Source organism: Anopheles stephensi, chromosome 2 (genome assembly GCF_013141755.1).
Source record: "Anopheles stephensi strain Indian chromosome 2, UCI_ANSTEP_V1.0, whole genome shotgun sequence".
NCBI lineage: Eukaryota > Metazoa > Arthropoda > Insecta > Diptera > Culicidae > Anopheles > Anopheles stephensi.
This window is the reverse complement of record NC_050202.1, coordinates 36,169,707-36,189,953: the sequence shown is the minus strand read 5'-3', so window position 1 is coordinate 36,189,953 and position 20,247 is coordinate 36,169,707. Positions and strand designations below refer to the sequence as shown.

At 41.0% G+C, this 20,247-nt stretch overlaps 1 long non-coding RNA gene across 1 annotated transcript; it reads right to left on the bottom strand.

The window, feature by feature from the left end:
- Positions 1-268: 268 nt before the first annotated feature.
- LOC118508420 lies at positions 269-14,887 on the bottom strand. Its single transcript, XR_004905790.1, has 4 exons — positions 14,337-14,887; positions 14,117-14,237; positions 5,650-5,819; positions 269-488 (listed from the first exon to the last, which is right to left on the bottom strand). It is a non-coding gene; the product is annotated as an uncharacterized LOC118508420 (long non-coding RNA).
- Positions 14,888-20,247: the final 5,360 nt, after the last annotated feature.

The following is a 20,247-nucleotide window of genomic DNA, read 5'->3' as shown; positions in this document are numbered from 1 at the left end:
TTATTTATTGATTTTTTTTAATTGTTATAAATAATTATTGGACAATACGGCATCAGTCCGTAATAATTTATAAATAAATAAATAAATAAATAATTATTAAAACGATTTCTTACATTTTAGCTTAACTTTTACCTAAATTTGAGGTAACTCAGTTGCAAAAATGAGTGTCCGTGAGTGGGGGGGGGGGGGGGCATCTACTCAGACTTTAACCTTGCAAACGATAAGGCAACAATCCGGCGGAAAGTTAATTAAAACCCAAAGCCTTTTCTATATCGATGAATCAGTTTATTTCTTGTAAATGTTGGTTGCAAACACTGCGGAAAAAATCTAAGCGTCTTTCTTTCTCGCTCTTTTCGAGTGTTAGTGCCGTGTGTAATTCGGTTATTCGTCTTTCTCCTGTTTGCTTATCTCTCTGGGGTTCTCTTTTGGCTGCTCATGTGGCTTATCCTTCAACGGCTGCCATGTTAAGTATATTCATATTTGTTAGCCTGTAAGTATATTTTAAAAAAAAATTGACGTGAGCAAAACTGTTCACATTACTAGTACCCTTTCTCGAATTGTGCTGTATGCTTTCATCCACATAATATCTCCAAATTCAAATAAATATTTAAAATAATCCAAAATCGCTTTGAATTCGTCGAGTTTTTCCACAAGTCTTTCAACAGATCCTAGCACAAAGTCTTCTTTTCTAAATGTTGCTGAATCAATAAAAGTTGTTTCAATCATGTCTCTTGCAATGTCAAAATTGTTATGAATAATTGCCGTCTCGTAAACACTGTTGCCAGCCACATCGACACTCTGAATTAGATCTGAATGCTCTAATGACTCACAGAGCTCAAGTAACTTGAATGCCCTATTATTATGACTTGACTCACTTGCTGCTATGTAGTGGAAAATATTCCATCCGTTGTTTTTGTTGATCATTGTGCGGTCAAAGTCGGCCTCGATCAAACACTGCACCATGAAGAAACAGCCATTTTGTATGGTCATGTGTAATAAATTTCGACCATGCTGGTCAATGCTCTCCAGATCGGTTGTTTGGTGCAGCAGAAATTTGAAAGCATTAATAGATTGATCATGTATCAATCGTTTACCCTTGGGCATTAAACGCATGACCTTGACAATAGTTCTATTAGTAATGGGTTTTTGAAATTTTTGGACGATGTAATTCATCATGGCCACATTTCCCATATGGGCTGCTCTGGCCAGAAGACTTTCGAAAAGGTGATCTTTCTCAAAAACATTTTTGTCGCTGTACTCTGGCAACGGTAATAGTACAGTTTTGGACTTTCGTACACAGCAACTCTTTGGAAACTTGTCATTAGCTTCGTCGGATGATTTAGTTTTGATGTTTTCGAAGGCATCGTCCACAACAATCGTTGTATCGCTAGCGCATTCGATGTTCAGAAGAAGGCACAACTGCTCGAGAAAAATCTTAAATGATCTCATACGACCTAACTCAATGGCTGATAGTAGAGCTGCACACAGACTGAGTTTGTTCTGTTTTGGTGGCGGATGCAAATCGAATTTATCGACAAGAAAACATACAATGTTGTACGCATTTTTGGCGAGTGCGGCTTTGATGAGCTGGTCTCCCATGCTCGACAAATATTCCTCAGGCTTGTCTAGATGTAGAATAAACTGTTCAAATAGTTCGTACGCTTTCTTCGCAATACAATACTGCAATGCTGTTGACTGCTCCAAACGTTCGCGTTTATCGTTTATGTCAATTTTCCTTTCCTTTAACAAATGATCCACTGTGTATTCGGATAAGTGTTTGCGATCCTCAGCAGATGCTAATTGATTGACATAATGATATGCTTGTATCAACAGATTGTCGTTATCGTTTGAAAACAGTTGTGCGCATAGTGTAGATATGTTGATACTTGCTCCGAAATCTAAAAGAGCTTTAATGGCATTTTTGTTCCACATGACAAAAGCATAGTCTAATGCCCTCCAGTGGAAAAGATCATCTCTTGCATCAATCAGATCGATCTTATTGATCGAACTCATCGTTTCCAGCAGTAGCAGCATGATGTCATGGTTATCGTGTTGCAAAGCTAAGAGCAGAGGTATCCGACCGCCAGAATCTCTGGCGGTTACGAGCGAAGCATCATTTTCAATTATCGCCTTAACCTCTTCCAACGATTTGTTCATAACAGCCACGTGAATGTCCATTTTATCATTTTTTCTAACAACCATCTGATTGAAAAATTCGCGTATTCTATCAAAGCCTCGCATCCAAAACATTTGGGATTTGAAGTAAGAATCATCTTTGAGTTTATGCTGGTTTTTGAATATCCACAAAGCTGCCATATACTCCGCAAAAGTTTTATGAGCAAAGAGCGGAATGTTATTTTTAAATCCGACTATGATTCCGGTCTTCTGATCTCCTTGCTCTATTTCTTCCATGATGTCTAGTAGTTCTTGCTTGGATACTATTTTATCGACATATTTTTTATCGAATAATACGTATATTGCCATTATAGCGTGTACTCGTTCGAATTGTTTGTTGAATTGTTTAATTTTACGGTTAACATGGATGTTCTTAGATGCGGCCATGGTCAACTCGGATTTGTCTATGTGTAATATTTCCAATTTTTTATCTACAAAGGACTTGATAATTTCGAATGTTTGAAATTTGTCGTTTGAAAAAACCAGGCGGGAAATTGTGTTCGATGAAAAGTTTATATGCTGCCTGATGATTGGTAATAATGAGTCAATTGCCAAATGCAGTAAGAGTGGCGCACTTACTAAATCGTCCAAACGATTGATTAAAGTACTATACACAGCGCTTAACACAGCTGGTCGAAAGTTGTTTTCCAAATGCTCATACTCGGTCACCTCGCTTAATAAATGTTTGTGTAGCGATAGTATTTGATGGTAATGAGAAAACGGTTTCAGCTGGATGATTCTACAATCTGTAATAGCTTTCTTAAAATCATCCTGAAACTCGTATGGCCGGCTCGAAAAATAGATGTTACGTATTCCATCATACTTGCTGAACCCTGCGAAGCACTTGATGACAATGTCAGTGTAATCGGGAACTATTTCATCATACGCATCCAATAGCAGGACTAGTTGCTTTGCATTGAATTTGCTACAGAATAGACGCAAGAGAAAGAGTTGTTCGAAAGGTAGACATGTTGTTTTACTCTCATCGATCACGACTTGCCCATTGGAGAAGCACAATAAGCTTGCGCCCAATTCTCTACTTTCTTCTTGCAGTAAGTTTGGTTCAGCAAGCGCGAGAGAAACCAAACGGTACAGTATTTGTATCAACTTTGAATCGCTAAGCTGATTTTGATCTTCCTTTAATCTAGCAAATATGGAACAATATTTCTTCGCGTTTAGTCTCACGACAAACAGTGATGGTTGAGAATCCGCTATACGCCACGCAAGCCAAGTGAAATAAGTTGACTTTCCAAAACCAGCCTCGCTCAGGAGAACCTTACATTTATTCCTGTTTTCGTTATCAAACAGATTGGTAATGTCATGTTGTTCTTCTTTTTCGGCTAGAGCTGATTGTAGTGATTCATATACTGGTTTGCAAACAGGCTCATGAAATGCGTGAATCATTTCATCAAAAGCGTATGTTTGATGTCCAATTGAGCCTTTTAAATATTCAAAACATTTTTTGATCTCCCGATTAGAATGGCCAACAAGAGCTCTAGATGGAGAGTAAGGTTCAACATCTCGTTGTATATAGCTGCATTTGATCTTTTCGTAGTTGTGCCTATTAACGTTTGTCCTATCGGTAGCTTTTGTTTCCGCGTAATAATCCAAAACTTTGAACATAAAAGATAACTTGTCTGTTTTTTGTACTATACTTTCAATTGAAGTGGATGAACCAAAGAAGTATAATTGATTGTTGTCCAGGAATATCTGGTTTCGTGCCTCTTGAGTAAGATCACGTACTAGTAAAGATTTTTCCGAAGGTTCTTCCTTCGCTGTGAGTGGCGACAAGATTATGAGCCTATGCTTATGATTGTTTAGTTTTTCTTCAAGACGACGTGTCATCTCAGCTAATGAATTGTAATTGGCTATTACGAGCATGTCTAGAACAACAATTATGTACAGCACCGAACCCAGACCTGAATCATTATATTCAAAGATATTTTCAAGAATTTCCTCCAACGCTTTGCTTTGATGGTAGTTGGATTCAAAAATAAATAAGCATTGAGTTTGCAGTACGTTCAGAGTTTCTAGTATGATCATAGCGCTGATGTTCAAATCAACCGAGCTACGATAGTGATAAGTTCCAAAAGCAGATTTATTGCAAAGAAATTGGAAGAAGCAAGAACTTTCCAACCATTTGTGATCGATTAAACCATGAGGATACTTTTGCTCTAACGTTGCGATGTATTCCTTGGTTGATGTTTTCAATTGAGTGTAAAAAATGTTGCGTTTCAGTTTTTGAAATGTCGTATTCACATAGTTTGAGTTTATTTCTAACACTTCTTTGTGTTTCAAGACTTCAAATATTGAAGTACACAGAGTATCAAAAACAATGTCCGATTCAATATCTGTCAATTCGGCAAGAAGCTGCTTCGCGTTACGGCGAAGTATTTCTTCGTCAGGAGTGCAAATCAACACAAACTCGGAATAAAACTGCGCAATTTTTTCATCAACCTTTGTGAAATAAGAGTTTTGGTTGTTCATCGAGTTGAACGCATCTTCCATAGCCGCCATCGAACAATCTAAGTCCATCTTGATTCCTTTTTGTCGAATATCGTTCCAAACATCGTTGTCTTTAGATTCGTTTTTAGGTAGGAGCTTTTTGTACTCCGTGAGAAATGCTTCACGAATTTTACCTAAGGCTGAAGATTTATCCGTATGTTGAAAAGCTTCTTTAAAATTGTACGTGTGTTGGACTAGGGGCGAAGAAACTGCAATGATTTGGTCTGATTTTTCGATTATGCTGTTAACTAAAACAGCGTACAGGTTACAAATTATAGTATTACTGTTCATCGTTTGTTGGCCATGAATAGATTTAGCTAATAATGTTCCCAGATAGCTTAGGCTAGCATCTCTTAGCTTTTCGTTGAGTTTTTCCCATTGGTTGGGAATGTTGAATTGATAAAACTTTGCATCAAGGTCCTGATAGCATGAGAATATGTAATGCGTGCTAGGATTAAGCTCTGAAAAGTATTCAATTCTTAAATATGGATCAATAACGGCATTGGTACATAAAAAATAATAATTATTCTTCGAGAAGATGGGATTAGTTTCAAGAAATGACTTAAAGTACATAGCAATAGAAAATGGTGATTTAGGTGCAAGAAATGCATTTGGTACAATTAACTGTTCTGCTTTCTGTTTCTTGTTCTGCAAGATTGGTGTGTTGACGGTCTCTTGAGTTGTAAAATTTTGTAATGTGATCTCTGGAGCTGAAGAAATTTGTGCGTCGGTTTCTTGGGTTGAATAATTTTGGGCGATGGTTTCTTGATTTCTTGCCGTATCCGGTGTGGTTGTAGATTCTGGAGTTGTGGAATCTGTTGGTGCCTTATGCTTGCACTGCATGTATAATGATATCTTCTCTAGTGGCCTATGAAGCACAATATCGTCGAATTTGCCTCCTTGTGGGTCTTCGAGTGTGATGCTAAAGTTGAAATTGCCATGAACTTGGTTCATATGATAGCTACGCACCGCAGTCAGCATTGCTATCAGCAAAGAATACGATGTTCCATGCGTCGTTCCTACGACTGGAGTCTTTAACCTCTCCATTGATGTAGGAGTCTGCTCTACTGATTTACTCTTGCTATGCTGTATCGTATTTTCATTGTGAAAATGTTGAATTTCCTTGTCCAGATTCATTTCTAAAAAAAGGAGGTAGCAATTTGTGTAAAGTAAAAATGGTTGAGTAGTTAGAACAAAAATACATTTAGAGGATGTTATTGAGGAGAATGGGAAATTTCACGAGCACAGAACATGAATGAGAATGAAATCTAGAGTCTGTTCAAGCTGAGTGAATGTTTGTCCAGGCCAGTGAGACCAGTGAAATAATCGGTGGTAGAGCAACGTTATTTTGTTGTTAAATTGTGGGTAAATGAAGTTTGATTCCACTGAACTGGCCAAGGACACTCTCGATCCTTGCCAAATATGTTTTCCGTTGAAGGAGGTTCGGTGTTTGACGATCGTTACGTCTATAGCATTCCGTTATGGTGCCTTAAGAAAATAAGCAGCTGCATCAAGAAACTCCCACGCAGCTTTTTCTTCTTCCATGGCACTACAACCCTGAACGGTCTCGGCCTGCCATTTATGGGTTTTTGTGACTTGATTTTACCCATAGCAAAGTAGTCAGCTCTGCGTACAGGGAGGCGGTATGGATGGGATTAGAACCCCGGTCCTGCCATGTGAATTTGGATCTCACCCAGTAAGAAAAATGTTGCTTTGATCAAGAAATAGCGGCTTAATACCTTTAAAATACAGCTTGCTAGCCGAATATGGGGGCTTATACACTCTTAAACTTTACCTCGAGTGCTAATTTTTAGCAACTTATAACCCGTGCGTCGCCTGAAAACTTCTGTCTAGTATCCGCGATCCAATTTAATACTGCCAATCAAAGCTTCCGTATGGTGGTTCGAAGTTTGTTTTATGCCAGCATTCTATTTTTGGGCTACTGGAAGCTTTTGCAACACTTACAGCATGCATTGTTTTTGCTCACAATTCTAACACCATTCAAGAAGGCATTTTCAACATCATTCACAATAAGGTGTTAAGTGATACAAGCTGTGTGGAAAGCATGTATTCATAAAGAATCAAAAAAACTGGTCTTTTGTACAAAATCTGCTATATTTGCGATGTCGAATGAAACCACCGCAACTGCATCACCAGTCCGTAAGATAAGCAAATTTTCATTGGAAAACAATCCAACATGAGGTCACATAAACTCTAACTTACATAAATTTACATATTTTTGCTCAGCATAAACAGCAATTATTTTAAACGAGGAAAATATTGAAGAAAAATTATCGTTTAATTGCAAGAGCGAAGAAAACGGTGATGAATCACTTGACCTAGATTGAGATTTATGTGACTATGAGAATCAAATTGTGAACGAAGAAATGAAGAAAAGAATTGTTCTTATGATTCAATCGAAATGATTTTGAACATTTTTAGAGCAATATCAAACTGCATATCGTCAAAGTGTGGTCCAAAACCACTCTAATCAACAACTGAAATTAAAGGAAAAGAATATTGGCACAACGGAATTGAAAAAAATATTATCAATTAATGCAGGTAACTATTTCAGGCAAGAGAAAATCTCAAAACAAGAATAAGATTGTTTTTAAGGAACATTTCTCTCAAGATACATACGTTTTCACTTAACATATTGATTGATGGATTGCTATTATCCAAAAGTAGTCCTACTCATTTCTGGCCAATTTTGATGAACATTCATGAAATGCCTAATATTCCTTCCATGACCGTGGCAGTTTTTGTGGATCTTCTAAACTTGGAGATTTAGAAGCTTACCTATGCCTTCTAGTTTATGAAATAAGTTTTCTTATTCAAAATGGCAAGCGTTTATCATCCAGAACAATACTTGTGAAGTTAAGGGCCTTTATTACCGACGCTCCTGCTAGGTCGTTCGTGAAAAGTAACTAAATAAAATGTTCATACGCCCGGGATAAGGCGAAATATCAGGGAGGAAATGCCTTGGTAATTTTTTGTGTTCTTTAGATTTGGTACTTCGTCAGCAAATGCGGTGCTGGCCATACGGCGTCAAGCCGTCATAATTGAAAAAAAAATGTTCATATGAATACCAACTATATTTAACTGACTTTTTAAGACCGGCGCCGCTGTCGCCTCGGCCACCGGACCACCCCAATCCTACTGATTCCTGGCTACTTTGGTGCGGATAAAATCAAGTCACAGAAAGCCAGAAATGGCAGGACGAGACCTCTCGAGGTTGTAGTGCCAATGAAGAAGAAGAAAAGGATATTGTTTAATCCAATCCGCTGCATCATTTATATGGCGGATTTACAAAACGGCTCCTGTTTGGATGGCGTGATGGAACTTTCGGTTTATCGACAAAATGGTCAACCAAAGATTTGCAACGAGTTGTACTTGTACTCTCAAAGATTGCATTTCATTCATAGAAATTCATAGATCTTTTCATAAGTTGGCACATCTTAGCTACTGGAAGGGTACTGAATTCAGCTCTTTTTTTACATTATGCAAGCGGAGTGGGTTTGAAGGATGTTTAGAGTGAGGACGTTGACGATCATTTTTTATTTTTTATTGTGCTATGACCATGTTTTCATCAAAACTTTAAAAAGCATATTGCCATGTAGCTGGGAAGATATTCAACAACTTAGTGCACGAATTCAAAGACGTGTGTGTGCCACAATAAGTATCTTATCAGCAACATACATAGTATTATCTAACATTTTAAAATCGAAATCATTATGTCCCTGAAAGCGATGTTTAGTTGTTTTGGGATCAACGTTGACTAACAAAATTTGAATGTTTGCATACATGAAATTAAATCCTTTAGATAGTTGTTAAGCTTAGATTTCCATTTTCCAAATTCCAAATTCTTTTTCAAATTTCAAATTTCCAAATTCCTGATGAATTTTTTTTTTACAATCTGTGCATTCAAGCGTTGTAACTGATGCAGCTGTTGAACTGTTGTTAACATCTAGAATTAAAAAAACTGCATACTATCTTTGATTTCCAATGATATGCCAATGAAATACAAGCCATCCTCAATAATCATTGTTTCATAATCAAATACATTCATATTTTAATATATCGGAGGATCTTTGTTTTTCTCTTAACAAGATTCGTGCTTTTCTTCTGCCATCTTTTTTCCATCCGCACTTTGAAAATATTTTCTATAGTGGGAGTGCTTGTGGCGTTTAATGTGTATTTGTCACTTTCTAAGTAAAGGTAAACCGACCGTTAAATTTACATTACCTCATCAGATTGTGAAGCATTTTTATCTACAAACCATAATTATCGTGCAAATGCCGGAAAGACAAAATTTTCGGTTTTGGTGCGTTGTTTTTGAATCCATTTTCTTGTTGCGACGAGGATATGCCACTCAATTCGTCTGCTATCGTGTTCGCTTAATATTAAGAATCTATGTTTCGGCGTTTCACTTCACATAATATCTTATGCCATGATGTGAATGCTACTATGAAGACTATGAAGAGATGAGTGTTTCTTAATTCTAAGCCAAAGCAGAGTTGTTTTTCTTATGGTTGGTTCTAATACCCATCCTTCCGGAACAACCGATATTTTGTTACATCCAACGACATTCACAGTATGCACAATTGCAAAAGGCATTTTAACTTTCTTCACTTGTTTTGTTTCACCCCCCCAAAAAAAATCCAACTCTTTTATAGTGTGTTTCACCTTCCTTAGGCAGTGGTATGCGCTCGCGCGTTGCGTTTTTGACGCATGTCTTGACGCGGAGTTAACACGCAGGCTCGGCTCAACACGGTCTCCCTAAAGAGCAGTCACGTCCAATAGGCATTCAAATCCGCTTTAGGAGAGGCTCTACTACCAGAAAATGAATATGAAACTACGAGTGAACGGTGGAACGCTCTAAAAACAAGCGCTAGCTGATTTGACAAAGATTGTAGAAAAGTGACGAAAAAACTGCACATACCGAGTAATGCAGCAGCGGTATAGAACGCGGGCATGCGCAGAGGAATACTCACGGCTCAGGAGAGAAGAGAAAAGAGTTCACCGCACCAAAAAACCACTTTGGGAAGAGCAGCGGGTGCGGGAACTTCAAGAAATCAGAGTGCGTTACGGACCAGGAAGAAAGTTTTACCAGGAGATAGCAGGTCGCCGAAATAACTTTAGACCTAAGGTGACCTGCTGTCGGAATAAGGATGGGGATCTGGTCAGTTACCAGCCAGAGGTCCTCTCGCGATGGGCTCAGTACTTTGATGAATTGCTAAATGATCAGTTCAACGAACAGCTAGAGGCTCCACTAGCAGATGATATCATGCTACTGCCACCTAGCATAGATGAAACACGAATGGCCCTCCGTCGGCTCAAGAACAACAAGGCACCAGGCACCGACGGAATAGTAGCCAAACTGATCAAAAACGGTGGTACAGCACACGAACAGGAAATTCATCAAATTATTACTGAGGTATGGGATAGCGAATCGATGCCTTGTGATTGGAATCTTGGCATCATCCATCCCATATACAAGAAGGGAGATAGGCTAGAGTGCAGCAACTATAGGGGTATTACGGTGTTGAATACCGCCTACAAGATCTTCTCCCTACTCCTACAAGATCGACTTGTCCCATTCGTTGAAGAGATAGTCGGGAACTATCAGAGAGGATTCCGAAACGGAAAATCAACCACTGACTAGATCTTCACGATGCGGCAAATCTTGGAAAAGATGGCGGTACAGCAGCTCCACTCCTACCATCTCTTCATTGATTTCAAAGCCGCCTATGACAGCATAGCATGGGTAAAACTGTACGACGCAATGAGCTCTTTAGGAATCCCGGCCAAGCTTACCAGGCTTGTAAAAATGACACTGGCCAATATCACATGTCAGGTGAAGGTGGATGGAAAACTCTCAGGGCCCTTTGCTGCAACCAAGGGCTTGCGACAGGGAGATGGGTTTGCCTGCCTCCTTTTCAATCTGGCGCTAGAGAGAGCCACCTGCGACTCGGAGGTGGATACTTCGGGGACCATCTTCTGTAAGTCAGTCCAGATCCTGGCATACGCTGATGACATAGACATCATTGGTTTGAGGCTCTCCTATGTAGCAGAAGCTTATCAAAGGATCGAGCGTGCGGCACAGAACCTCGGGTTGGAGATTAACGAGGCGAAAATCAAAATGATGAGAGCACCACTAGCGGCCCTGCTAATTACACTGATTTACGCAGGGGTGATGTACAAATAGGTGACCGTACCTTCGACCTATCAAACTTCACCTATCTGGGGACAAAAGTCAGCACCGACAACAACATTGATGTTGAGTTACGCGCAAGGGTGCTGGCTGCCAACCGGTCATACTACAGCCTAAATACCTGTCGCGACGGACGAAGCTGGGACTGTACAGAACATTTATAGTCCTAGTACTCACATACACCTCTGAGACATTGACTCTGTCCAAAACTGACGAAGCCCTCTTAGCCGCGTTCGAGAGGAAGATGCTCAGAAGGATTTTTGGCCCTGTATGTGTGGTAGGAGGCGTGGATGGAGTGATGGCGTTGATGCGTCCGCAAGAACGGCCGGGATAACGGATTGGCAGACGACGGCGCTAAACCGTGAGCGGTATCGAGGATTATTGCAGCAGGCCAAGACCGCAAAGCGGTTGTAGCGCCTGATAAGTAAGTAAGTAAGCTTGACGCAAGGGTGGTAATCGCTCTAAGTTCAGCTTTGCGTTATTTAGCTGTCAAATGAGATTGATATCAGCCAAACTGCATTGCAAAGCGGAAAATTTTTAGAGTATAGTTTTTTTTTATTAGAGGCTTTATGCAACCACATTTATTTATGGCACAAGAGATATCAGAAACTTGTTTTTGAGCGATATTTTGCAATGTTTACGACTTCTTCCGAAATTGTTTGTAGAAAAGACAAATTTTCACATTTACAACTGTCAATTGATTGATGTACTGCGTCCGTGCGTAAAAATCAAACTTATGTTATTTTCACTCAGCGTCAAAGACGGCGTCTATCTAAATCCATAAATTTTCAGAAAACGCAACGTTTGACGCAGAACCGCCTTCCACTGCCTTACTGTTTCAGCCAAGGTCAACCGCTTAATAATGGAATTTTTGATGAAATAGGAGTTGTGATGATATCTTCGATGGTCGACTGTTTAGAATGCTCGTAAAGTATGGCATGTAGTCAGCAAACCATTGTTTATGATCAACATATCATTGACAAAACCTTCAGCAAATAAGAAAAAAACACTCAACCGGTATGAATTGTTGTCTATGGTAATATTTGCTGTTTAGTGTTCAATTGTCATGGTAGTTTAGACCTACGCTTCTATTGAGCTTAAGCAGCACCGAAGAAGCTTTCCTTTAGAAAAGTGGGAGCAAATAATTAGCACTCTACAAAGGAAACCATGATCCATAACATCTGTTATACAAAAAAGCTTAAATTTCAAAAAAAAATTGCCCGATCCTCGCCATAACTGCTCGCTTCATGCGCGAATGCTCGTTACGCTCTTAGAGCAGCTCAGCACCATACCAGTTTGCCGTTGGAACGAGCAGCACAGCACACACCCGTTTGCTCTCGCGTGCAGTGGCGCTCAAACATTTTCTCGCTTTCCGCAATGTGCCGTGCACTGCTCGAACCATGATCCTCCGCTTGAGAGCCCCTGAGTGCGAGAGAGCGAACACACGTGTGCAGGGGCGCTCGAACTGTTTCTCGCGCGCCATTTTGGTACTGGCATGCAGCGCGCATTATAAACCGTCTGGACACCCCTGCAAATTTCTGCTTCTCTCTTTTCTTATTCGCTCTGCCCTGAGCACGCTGAGCGACAGTCGTGTTCTGAATGTGATGGGGGGAGGACGTCGCACGCGCACGGATAAGCCGAAGCGCATGACCCGGTGTTTAAATGCAGATAGTGTTATGATTGTTCGTGTATTTGCGTGTAGGTGAGCTGCGGTAGCCTGGAGATTCACTCGGTGATGATCGATTCGTGTTTGCCGCTTCCCGTAACATGTTTTCTGCGAGAGATGAGGTATGGTTCAGCATCTCATGTACGACGAGAGTGAGAAACATGAACGGGTTTGTGTAATAAATAAAAAATCATTCATTCATATCACAATCTAATCCTATTGTTATTGTTTGCTTTGTTTTGATTTGCGCTGCCATAGCCCCACTGGTCCTGTCGAGCAGTTTCCGCACAAGGTCCTCAGCTTTGTACCCAATTTTGTGCTCGTGTGCAACATTCCATATTGCTATCCCTCTTTGCCAGTATGGCAATGATCGTCTGTGCTGCTCTGTCAATTCTTCCACTGCCTGAGTCGATGTGTATGCCTGTGTATGCCACTGCTCGACCGTGTAAACGCGCAGTATTGGTATGTACTGTCGCGTCGGTGTAGACTTGACAGGTACGGTGCCGGCACGGAAACAAACCATTGGCCGCAGTTGCTGTTATGGATTAGAATTGTGTTTAGGCAAAGCAAATTTGCCAGCCAAAACATCCGCGTCACGTCGAGATCGCTCCTGTATCGGAGGGACCGTCGCATTAATCAATTGTGTTAAAAATTTGCGGGAAAAACCTAGTGCAATGAAAGCCTTTGGCTCTCTTTCGGAGCCGGCGTAGGAAGCTTCCGGATGTGTTTCGGAGCCGGCATCGGATACTATCGGAGTGTTTAAAGAGGCGGATGAGGTCTCTGAGGGCCAAAGCCTCTTTTAATAAATGATTTTAAAAAGAGCTGTTTTGTTTGTGAAGCAAATAGTGGCAAGGCGAAAGAAAACACATATCACAATACATACAAACAGCGTGATCACACACACATGTATACCCCTGGAGCGCAAACGCTCACGCACACCACCCCATAAGCCCGAATCCGAACGTCCTCAGAATGTCCTCAGCCCATGTAAAAACGTCCTCAATTTTGTATGGCCGGCGGGCTTGTGACACAAAATTAGGACGTTGCATGCGGATTCGAGCACTTGTATGACGAGTGGGGCGCCTCTGGCCTATGACAGCTTGGATCCGAAGAAAATGGGTGAAAAAACTACGTGAAACCACGCGTTCGAACTGTTAAAATTACCTAAATCTGCTGCTCTCTAAGGCAAGATTTAGTATCGAGATTTAGGTAAAAGAACTCGAAAAACGCCATAAGCCTGCTATAAAATGTCAGTTGGGAAAGAAAATGCCCACTGCGCACTGTCGCATCTATCAACGGGCCACCATCACATCTATCAACGTAGCATAATATCTACGTCTTTTTTTCTAGATTCAATTGGGTTGATTCATGAATGTTGTTATTGAACAAACTACACTGTCCGGCAAATAACATTTCTTGAATGCTCATAATCTTGGTCTTAGTATTAGGAAGGTCAAAGAAAATAATCTATCTACAGTAATTTATTCCACGTATGTTAAGCAGAATGTTTCGTTGTGTTTTGAAGTAGTGACTGTTGCTTTTTGCACATTACTTACCACGTAAGTTAGAATCTTCAAAAAAGAATGAAAACACTGACTTAACACAGGAAATTGTTTCTCCTACTGTTAGCTTCCACGGGTGGGTTGTTTGAGGTTTCGGATGAAATGATTTTCCAGGCTGGAAATGGAAATGACGTTCTTCACTGTAACTTGATACCAGTAAAAAATGTACATTTTTGAGAAGATGAGACGCTTCACTGATACGTTTGTCACTCACCACGCAAAATTGATGAATAACAAACTCTTGGTAAAAATTATCACCAGCTAAGCGGCAGTGTACCGATTTACACCAACATAGATTTGTTATCTAGTGACTGTAAACACTTTTCACTTTATTGCTGGATGGTATTTCGGTGGATGCTCGTTCTTATCAACGAACTGTACTCTGCAGCAATATTTATAGAAATGAGTGGAGTACCCACACATGTTACACAGCTCTGCTCGGCCTTATCTTATCTACTGTAAAAGCGCTTTTAGACGGAAGCAAGTTTCGCTCTTTGTTAAGGTTCATGTTTACTTTCATTTCACTGAAATTTCGTTGTCTTTTTATGTCAAAATGTCTTTTTATGGACGCTAAAAAAATGATAGAAGATTTATAGAAATGGCCTAAATTACTTAAGATAAAAATTGATGGAATTTAAAAAAACCGATTACAACACTAAAATAAAAAAATAACATCCAAAACATAATTTTTATCTTGTGCTCCGCTTTCATTAACCAGCCCGATTCATTAACCGATTCGTGTTTGCCGCTTCCCGAAACATGTTTTCTGCGAGAAATGAGGTATGGTTCAGCATCTCATTTACGACGAAGAGCATCATTTCTCAACTCACCGTCTTGTTTTTTTCCCTAAAGGAACTCTCGCAAACACGAGGAGTGCAATGGAATAGTGAGAAACATTAACGGATTTGTAAAATAAATAATAATTCATCGGCGTATAAGAAAAAAACTGCATGAAACCAAGCGTTAAACTGTTATAATTACCTAAATCTGCTGCTCTCTAAGGCAAGATTTAGTATCGAGATTTAGGTAAAAGAACTCGAAAACCGCTATAAACCTGCTATAAAATGTCAGTTGGGCTCCCAACTGACATCTGTTATACAAAAAAGGCTAAATTTCAAAAAAAATTGCCCGATCCTCGCCATAACTGCTCGCTTCATGCGCGAATACTCGTTACGCTCTTAGAGCAGCTCAGCACCATACGAGTTTGCCGTTGGAACGAACAGCACAGCACACACCCGTTTGCTCTCGCGTGCAGTGGCGCTCAAACATTTTCTCGCTTTCCGCAATGTGCCGTGCACTGCTCGAACCATGATCTTCCGCTTGAGAGCCCCTGAGTGGGAGAGAGCGAACACACGTGTGCAGGGGCGCTCGAACTGTTTCTCGCGCGCCGTTTTGGTACTGGCATGCAGCGCGCATTTTAAAACCGTCTGGACACCCCTGCAAATTTCTGCTTCTCTCTTTCTTTATTCGCTCTGCCCTGAACACGCTGAGCGACAGTCGTGCTCTGAATGTGAAGGAGGGAGGATGTCGCACGCGCACGGATAAGCCGAAGCGCATGACCGGGTGTTTGAATGCAGATGGTGCAAGGATTGTTCGTGTATTTGCGTGTAGGTGAGCTGCGGTAGCCTGGAGTTTTACTCGGTGATGGTCGATTCGTGTTTGCCGCTTCCCGAAACATGTTATCAGCGAGAGATGAGGTATAGTTCAGCATCTCATGTACGGCGAAGAGCATCATTTCTCAACTCACAGTCTTGTTTTTTCCCCCTAAAGGAACACTGGCAAACACGAGGAGTGCAACGGAGAGAAAGAAACATGAACGGGTTTGTTAAATAAATAAAAAATCATTAATTCATATCACAATGTAATCCCAGTGTTATTGTTTGCTTTGTTTTGATTTGCGCTGCCATAGCGCCTCTGGCCTATGACAGCTTGGATCCGAAGGAAATGGGTGAAAAAACTACGTGAAACTACGCGTTCGAACTGTTATAATTAGCTAAATCTGCTGCTCTCTAAGGCAAGATTTAGTATCGAGATTTAGCTAAAAGAACTCGAAAACCGCTATAAGCCTGCTATAAAATGTCAGTTGGGATGGTAATATTTGCTGTTTAGTGTTCAATTGTCATGGTAGTTTAGACCTACGCTTCTATTGAGCTTAAGCAGCACCGAAGAAGCTTTCCTTTAGAAAAGTGGGAGCAAATAATTAGCACTCTTCAAAGGAAACAGTTGATCCATAACATCTGTTATACAAAAAAGCTTAAATTTCAAAAAAAAATTGCCCGATCCTCGCCATAACTGCTCGCTTCATGCGCGAATGCTCGTTACGCTCTTAGAGCAGCTCAGCACCATACCAGTTTGCCGTTGGAACGAGCAGCACAGCACACACCCGTTCGCTCTCGCGTGCAGTGGCGCTCAAACATTTTCTCACTTCCCGCAATGTGCCGTGCACTGCTCGAACCATGATCTTCCGCTTGAGAGCCCCTGAGTGCGAGAGAGCGAACACACGTGTGCAGGGGCGCTCGAACTGTTTCTTGCGCGCCGTTTTGGTACTGGCATGCAGCGCGCATTTTAAAACCGTCTGGACACCCCTGCAAATTTCTGCTTCTCTCTTTTCTTATTCGCTCTGCCCTGAGCACGCTGAGCGACAGTCGTGTTCTGAATGTGATGGGGGGAGGACGTCGCACGCGCACGGATAAGCCGAGGCGCATGACCCGGTGTTTAAATGCAGATAGTGTTATGATTGTTCGTGTATTTGCGTGTAGGTGAGCTGCGGTAGCCTGGAGATTCACTCGGTGATGATCGATTCGTGTTTGCCGCTTCCCGAAACATGTTTTCTGCGAGAGATGAGGTATGGTTCAGCATCTCATGTACGACGAAGAGCACCATTTCTCAACTCACCATCTTGTTTTTTCCCCTCAAGGAACACTGGCGAACATGAGGAGTGCAACGGAGAGTGAGAAACATGAACGGGTTTGCTAAATAAATAAAAATTTATTCATTAATATCACAATCTAATCCTAGTGTTATTGTTTGCTTTGTTTTGATTTGCGCTGCCATAGCGCCTCTGGCCTATGACAGCTTGGATCCGAAGGAAATGGGTGAAAAAACTACGTGAAACTACGCGTTCGAACTGTTATAATTAGCTAAATCTGCTGCTCTCTAAAACAAGATTTAGTATCGAGATTTAGGTAAAAGAACTCGAAAACCGCTATAAGCCTGCTATAAAATGTCAGTTGGGAACTGACATTTTATAGTAGGTTTATAGCGTTTTTCGAGTTCTTTTACCTAAATCTCGATACTAAATCTTGCCTTAGAGAGCAGCAGATTTAGGTAATTATAACAGTTTAACGCTTGGTTTCATGCAGTTTTTTTCTTATACGCCGATGAATTATTATTTATTTTAAAAACCCGTTAATGTTTCTCACTATTCCATTTCACTCCTCGTGTTCGCGATAGTTCCTTTAGGGGAAAAAACAAGACGGTGAGTTGAGAAATGATGCTCTTCGTCGTAAATGAGATGCTGAACCATACCTCATCTCTCGCAGAAAACATGTTTCGGGAAGCGGCAAACACGAATCGGTTAATGAATCGGGCTGGTTAATGAAAGCGGAGCACAAGATAAAAATTATGTTTTGGATGTTATTTTTTTATTTTAGTGTTGTAATCGGTTTTTTGAAATTCTATCAATTTTTATCTTAAGTAATTTAGGCCATTTCTATAAATCTTCTATCATTTTTTTTAGCGTCCATAAAAAGACATTTTGACATAAAAAGACAACGAAATTTCAGTGAAATGAAAGTAAACATGAACCTTAACAAAGAGCGAAACTTGCTTCCGTCTAAAAGCGCTTTTACAGTAGATAAGATAAGGCCGAGCAGAGCTGTGTAACATGTGTGGGTACTCCACTCATTTCTATAAATATTGCTGCAGAGTACAGTTCGTTGATAAGAACGAGCATCCACCGAAATACCATCCAGCAATAAAGTGAAAAGTGTTTACAGTCACTAGATAACAAATCTATGTTGGTGTAAATCGGTACACTGCCGCTTAGCTGGTGATAATTTTTACCAAGAGTTTGTTATTCATCAATTTTGCGTGGTGAGTGACAAACGTATCAGTGAAGCGTCTCATCTTCTCAAAAATGTACATTTTTTACTGGTATCAAGTTACAGTGAAGAACGTCATTTCCATTTCCAGCCTGGAAAATCATTTCATCCGAAACCTCAAACAACCCACCCGTGGAAGCTAACAGTAGGAGAAACAATTTCCTGTGTTAAGTCAGTGTTTTCATTCTTTTTTGAAGATTCTAACTTACGTGGTAAGTAATGTGCAAAAAGCAACAGTCACTACTTCAAAACACAACGAAACATTCTGCTTAACATACGTGGAATAAATTACTGTAGATAGATTATTTTCTTTGACCTTCCTAATACTAAGACCAAGATTATGAGCATTCAAGAAATGTTATTTGCCGGACAGTGTAGTTTGTTCAATAACAACATTCATGAATCAACCCAATTGAATCTAGAAAAAAAGACGTAGATATTATGCTACGTTGATAGATGTGATGGTGGCCCGTTGATAGATGCGACAGTGCGCAGTGGGCATTTTCTTTCCCAACTGACATTTTATAGCAGGCTTATGGCGTTTTTCGAGTTCTTTTACCTAAATCTCGATACTAAATCTTGCCTTAGAGAGCAGCAGATTTAGGTAATTTTAACAGTTCGAACGCGTGGTTTCACGTAGTTTTTTCACCCATTTTCTTCGGATCCAAGCTGTCATAGGCCAGAGGCGCTATGGCAGCGCAAATCAAAACAAAGCAAACAATAACAATAGGATTAGATTGTGATATGAATGAATGATTTTTTATTTATTACACAAACCCGTTCATGTTTCTCACTCTCGTCGTACATGAGATGCTGAACCATACCTCATCTCTCGCAGAAAACATGTTACGGGAAGCGGCAAACACGAATCGATCATCACCGAGTGAATCTCCAGGCTACCGCAGCTCACCTACACGCAAATACACGAACAATCATAACACTATCTGCATTTAAACACCGGGTCATGCGCCTCGGCTTATCCGTGCGCGTGCGACGTCCTCCCCCCATCACATTCAGAACACGACTGTCGCTCAGCGTGCTCAGGGCAGAGCGAATAAGAAAAGAGAGAAGCAGAAATTTGCAGGGGTGTCCAGACGGTTTATAATGCGCGCTGCATGCCAGTACCAAAATGGCGCGCGAGAAACAGTTCGAGCGCCCCTGCACACGTGTGTTCGCTCTCTCGCACTCAGGGGCTCTCAAGCGGAGGATCATGGTTCGAGCAGTGCACGGCACATTGCGGAAAGCGAGAAAATGTTTGAGCGCCACTGCACGCGAGAGTGAACGGGTGTGTGCTGTGCTGCTCGTTCCAACGGCAAACTGGTATGGTGCTGAGCTGCTCTAAGAGCGTAACGAGCATTCACGCATGAAGCGAGCAGTTATGGCGAGGATCGGGCAATTTTTTTTTGAAATTTAGCCTTTTTTGTATAACAGATGTCAGTTGGGAAGATTAAGGTTCGAGATTTAAGGAAAAGAACTCGAAAAACGCTATAAGCCTGCTATTAAATGTCAGTTGGACACTGGCTTGATTATGTTAATGGGGTAGGATCCGAGACTCCTTTCGGGTTTACACAGGCTCTTCACCCAACTCCTATTCCGTCACGTCCTCTTCGTACATAGTGGTAACTTTCTCCAACACATATCCAAGCTTGGGTACACGGGCCTGTCCCAACCCCTTGGACGGATGGTGGAGCAAGGCTAAACAGGAGGGGGGTGGGCAACCCAGGCATCTGGTCTGCCTGTACGTTGAGGGGGTAACCAGACGTCAAACCGAACTGCCACGAGGCCCTCCAGAGGTACATGGGGCCTTGAGCCCAGGGCCAGTCACCCTGCCTCAAGTAACCTAGCGACTACAGAAAGCTTAAGCAATTATGCGATACCCGGATTTCACGATAACAGACCCCCGCACCGTCCAAAAAATAATATTCTTATGGGCTCATGGAACGTACGCACTCTCTACAGAGCCGGAGCCTTGAAGCAACTTGATTGATTGAACTTGAAGCAACATTGATAGGCTATACTTCC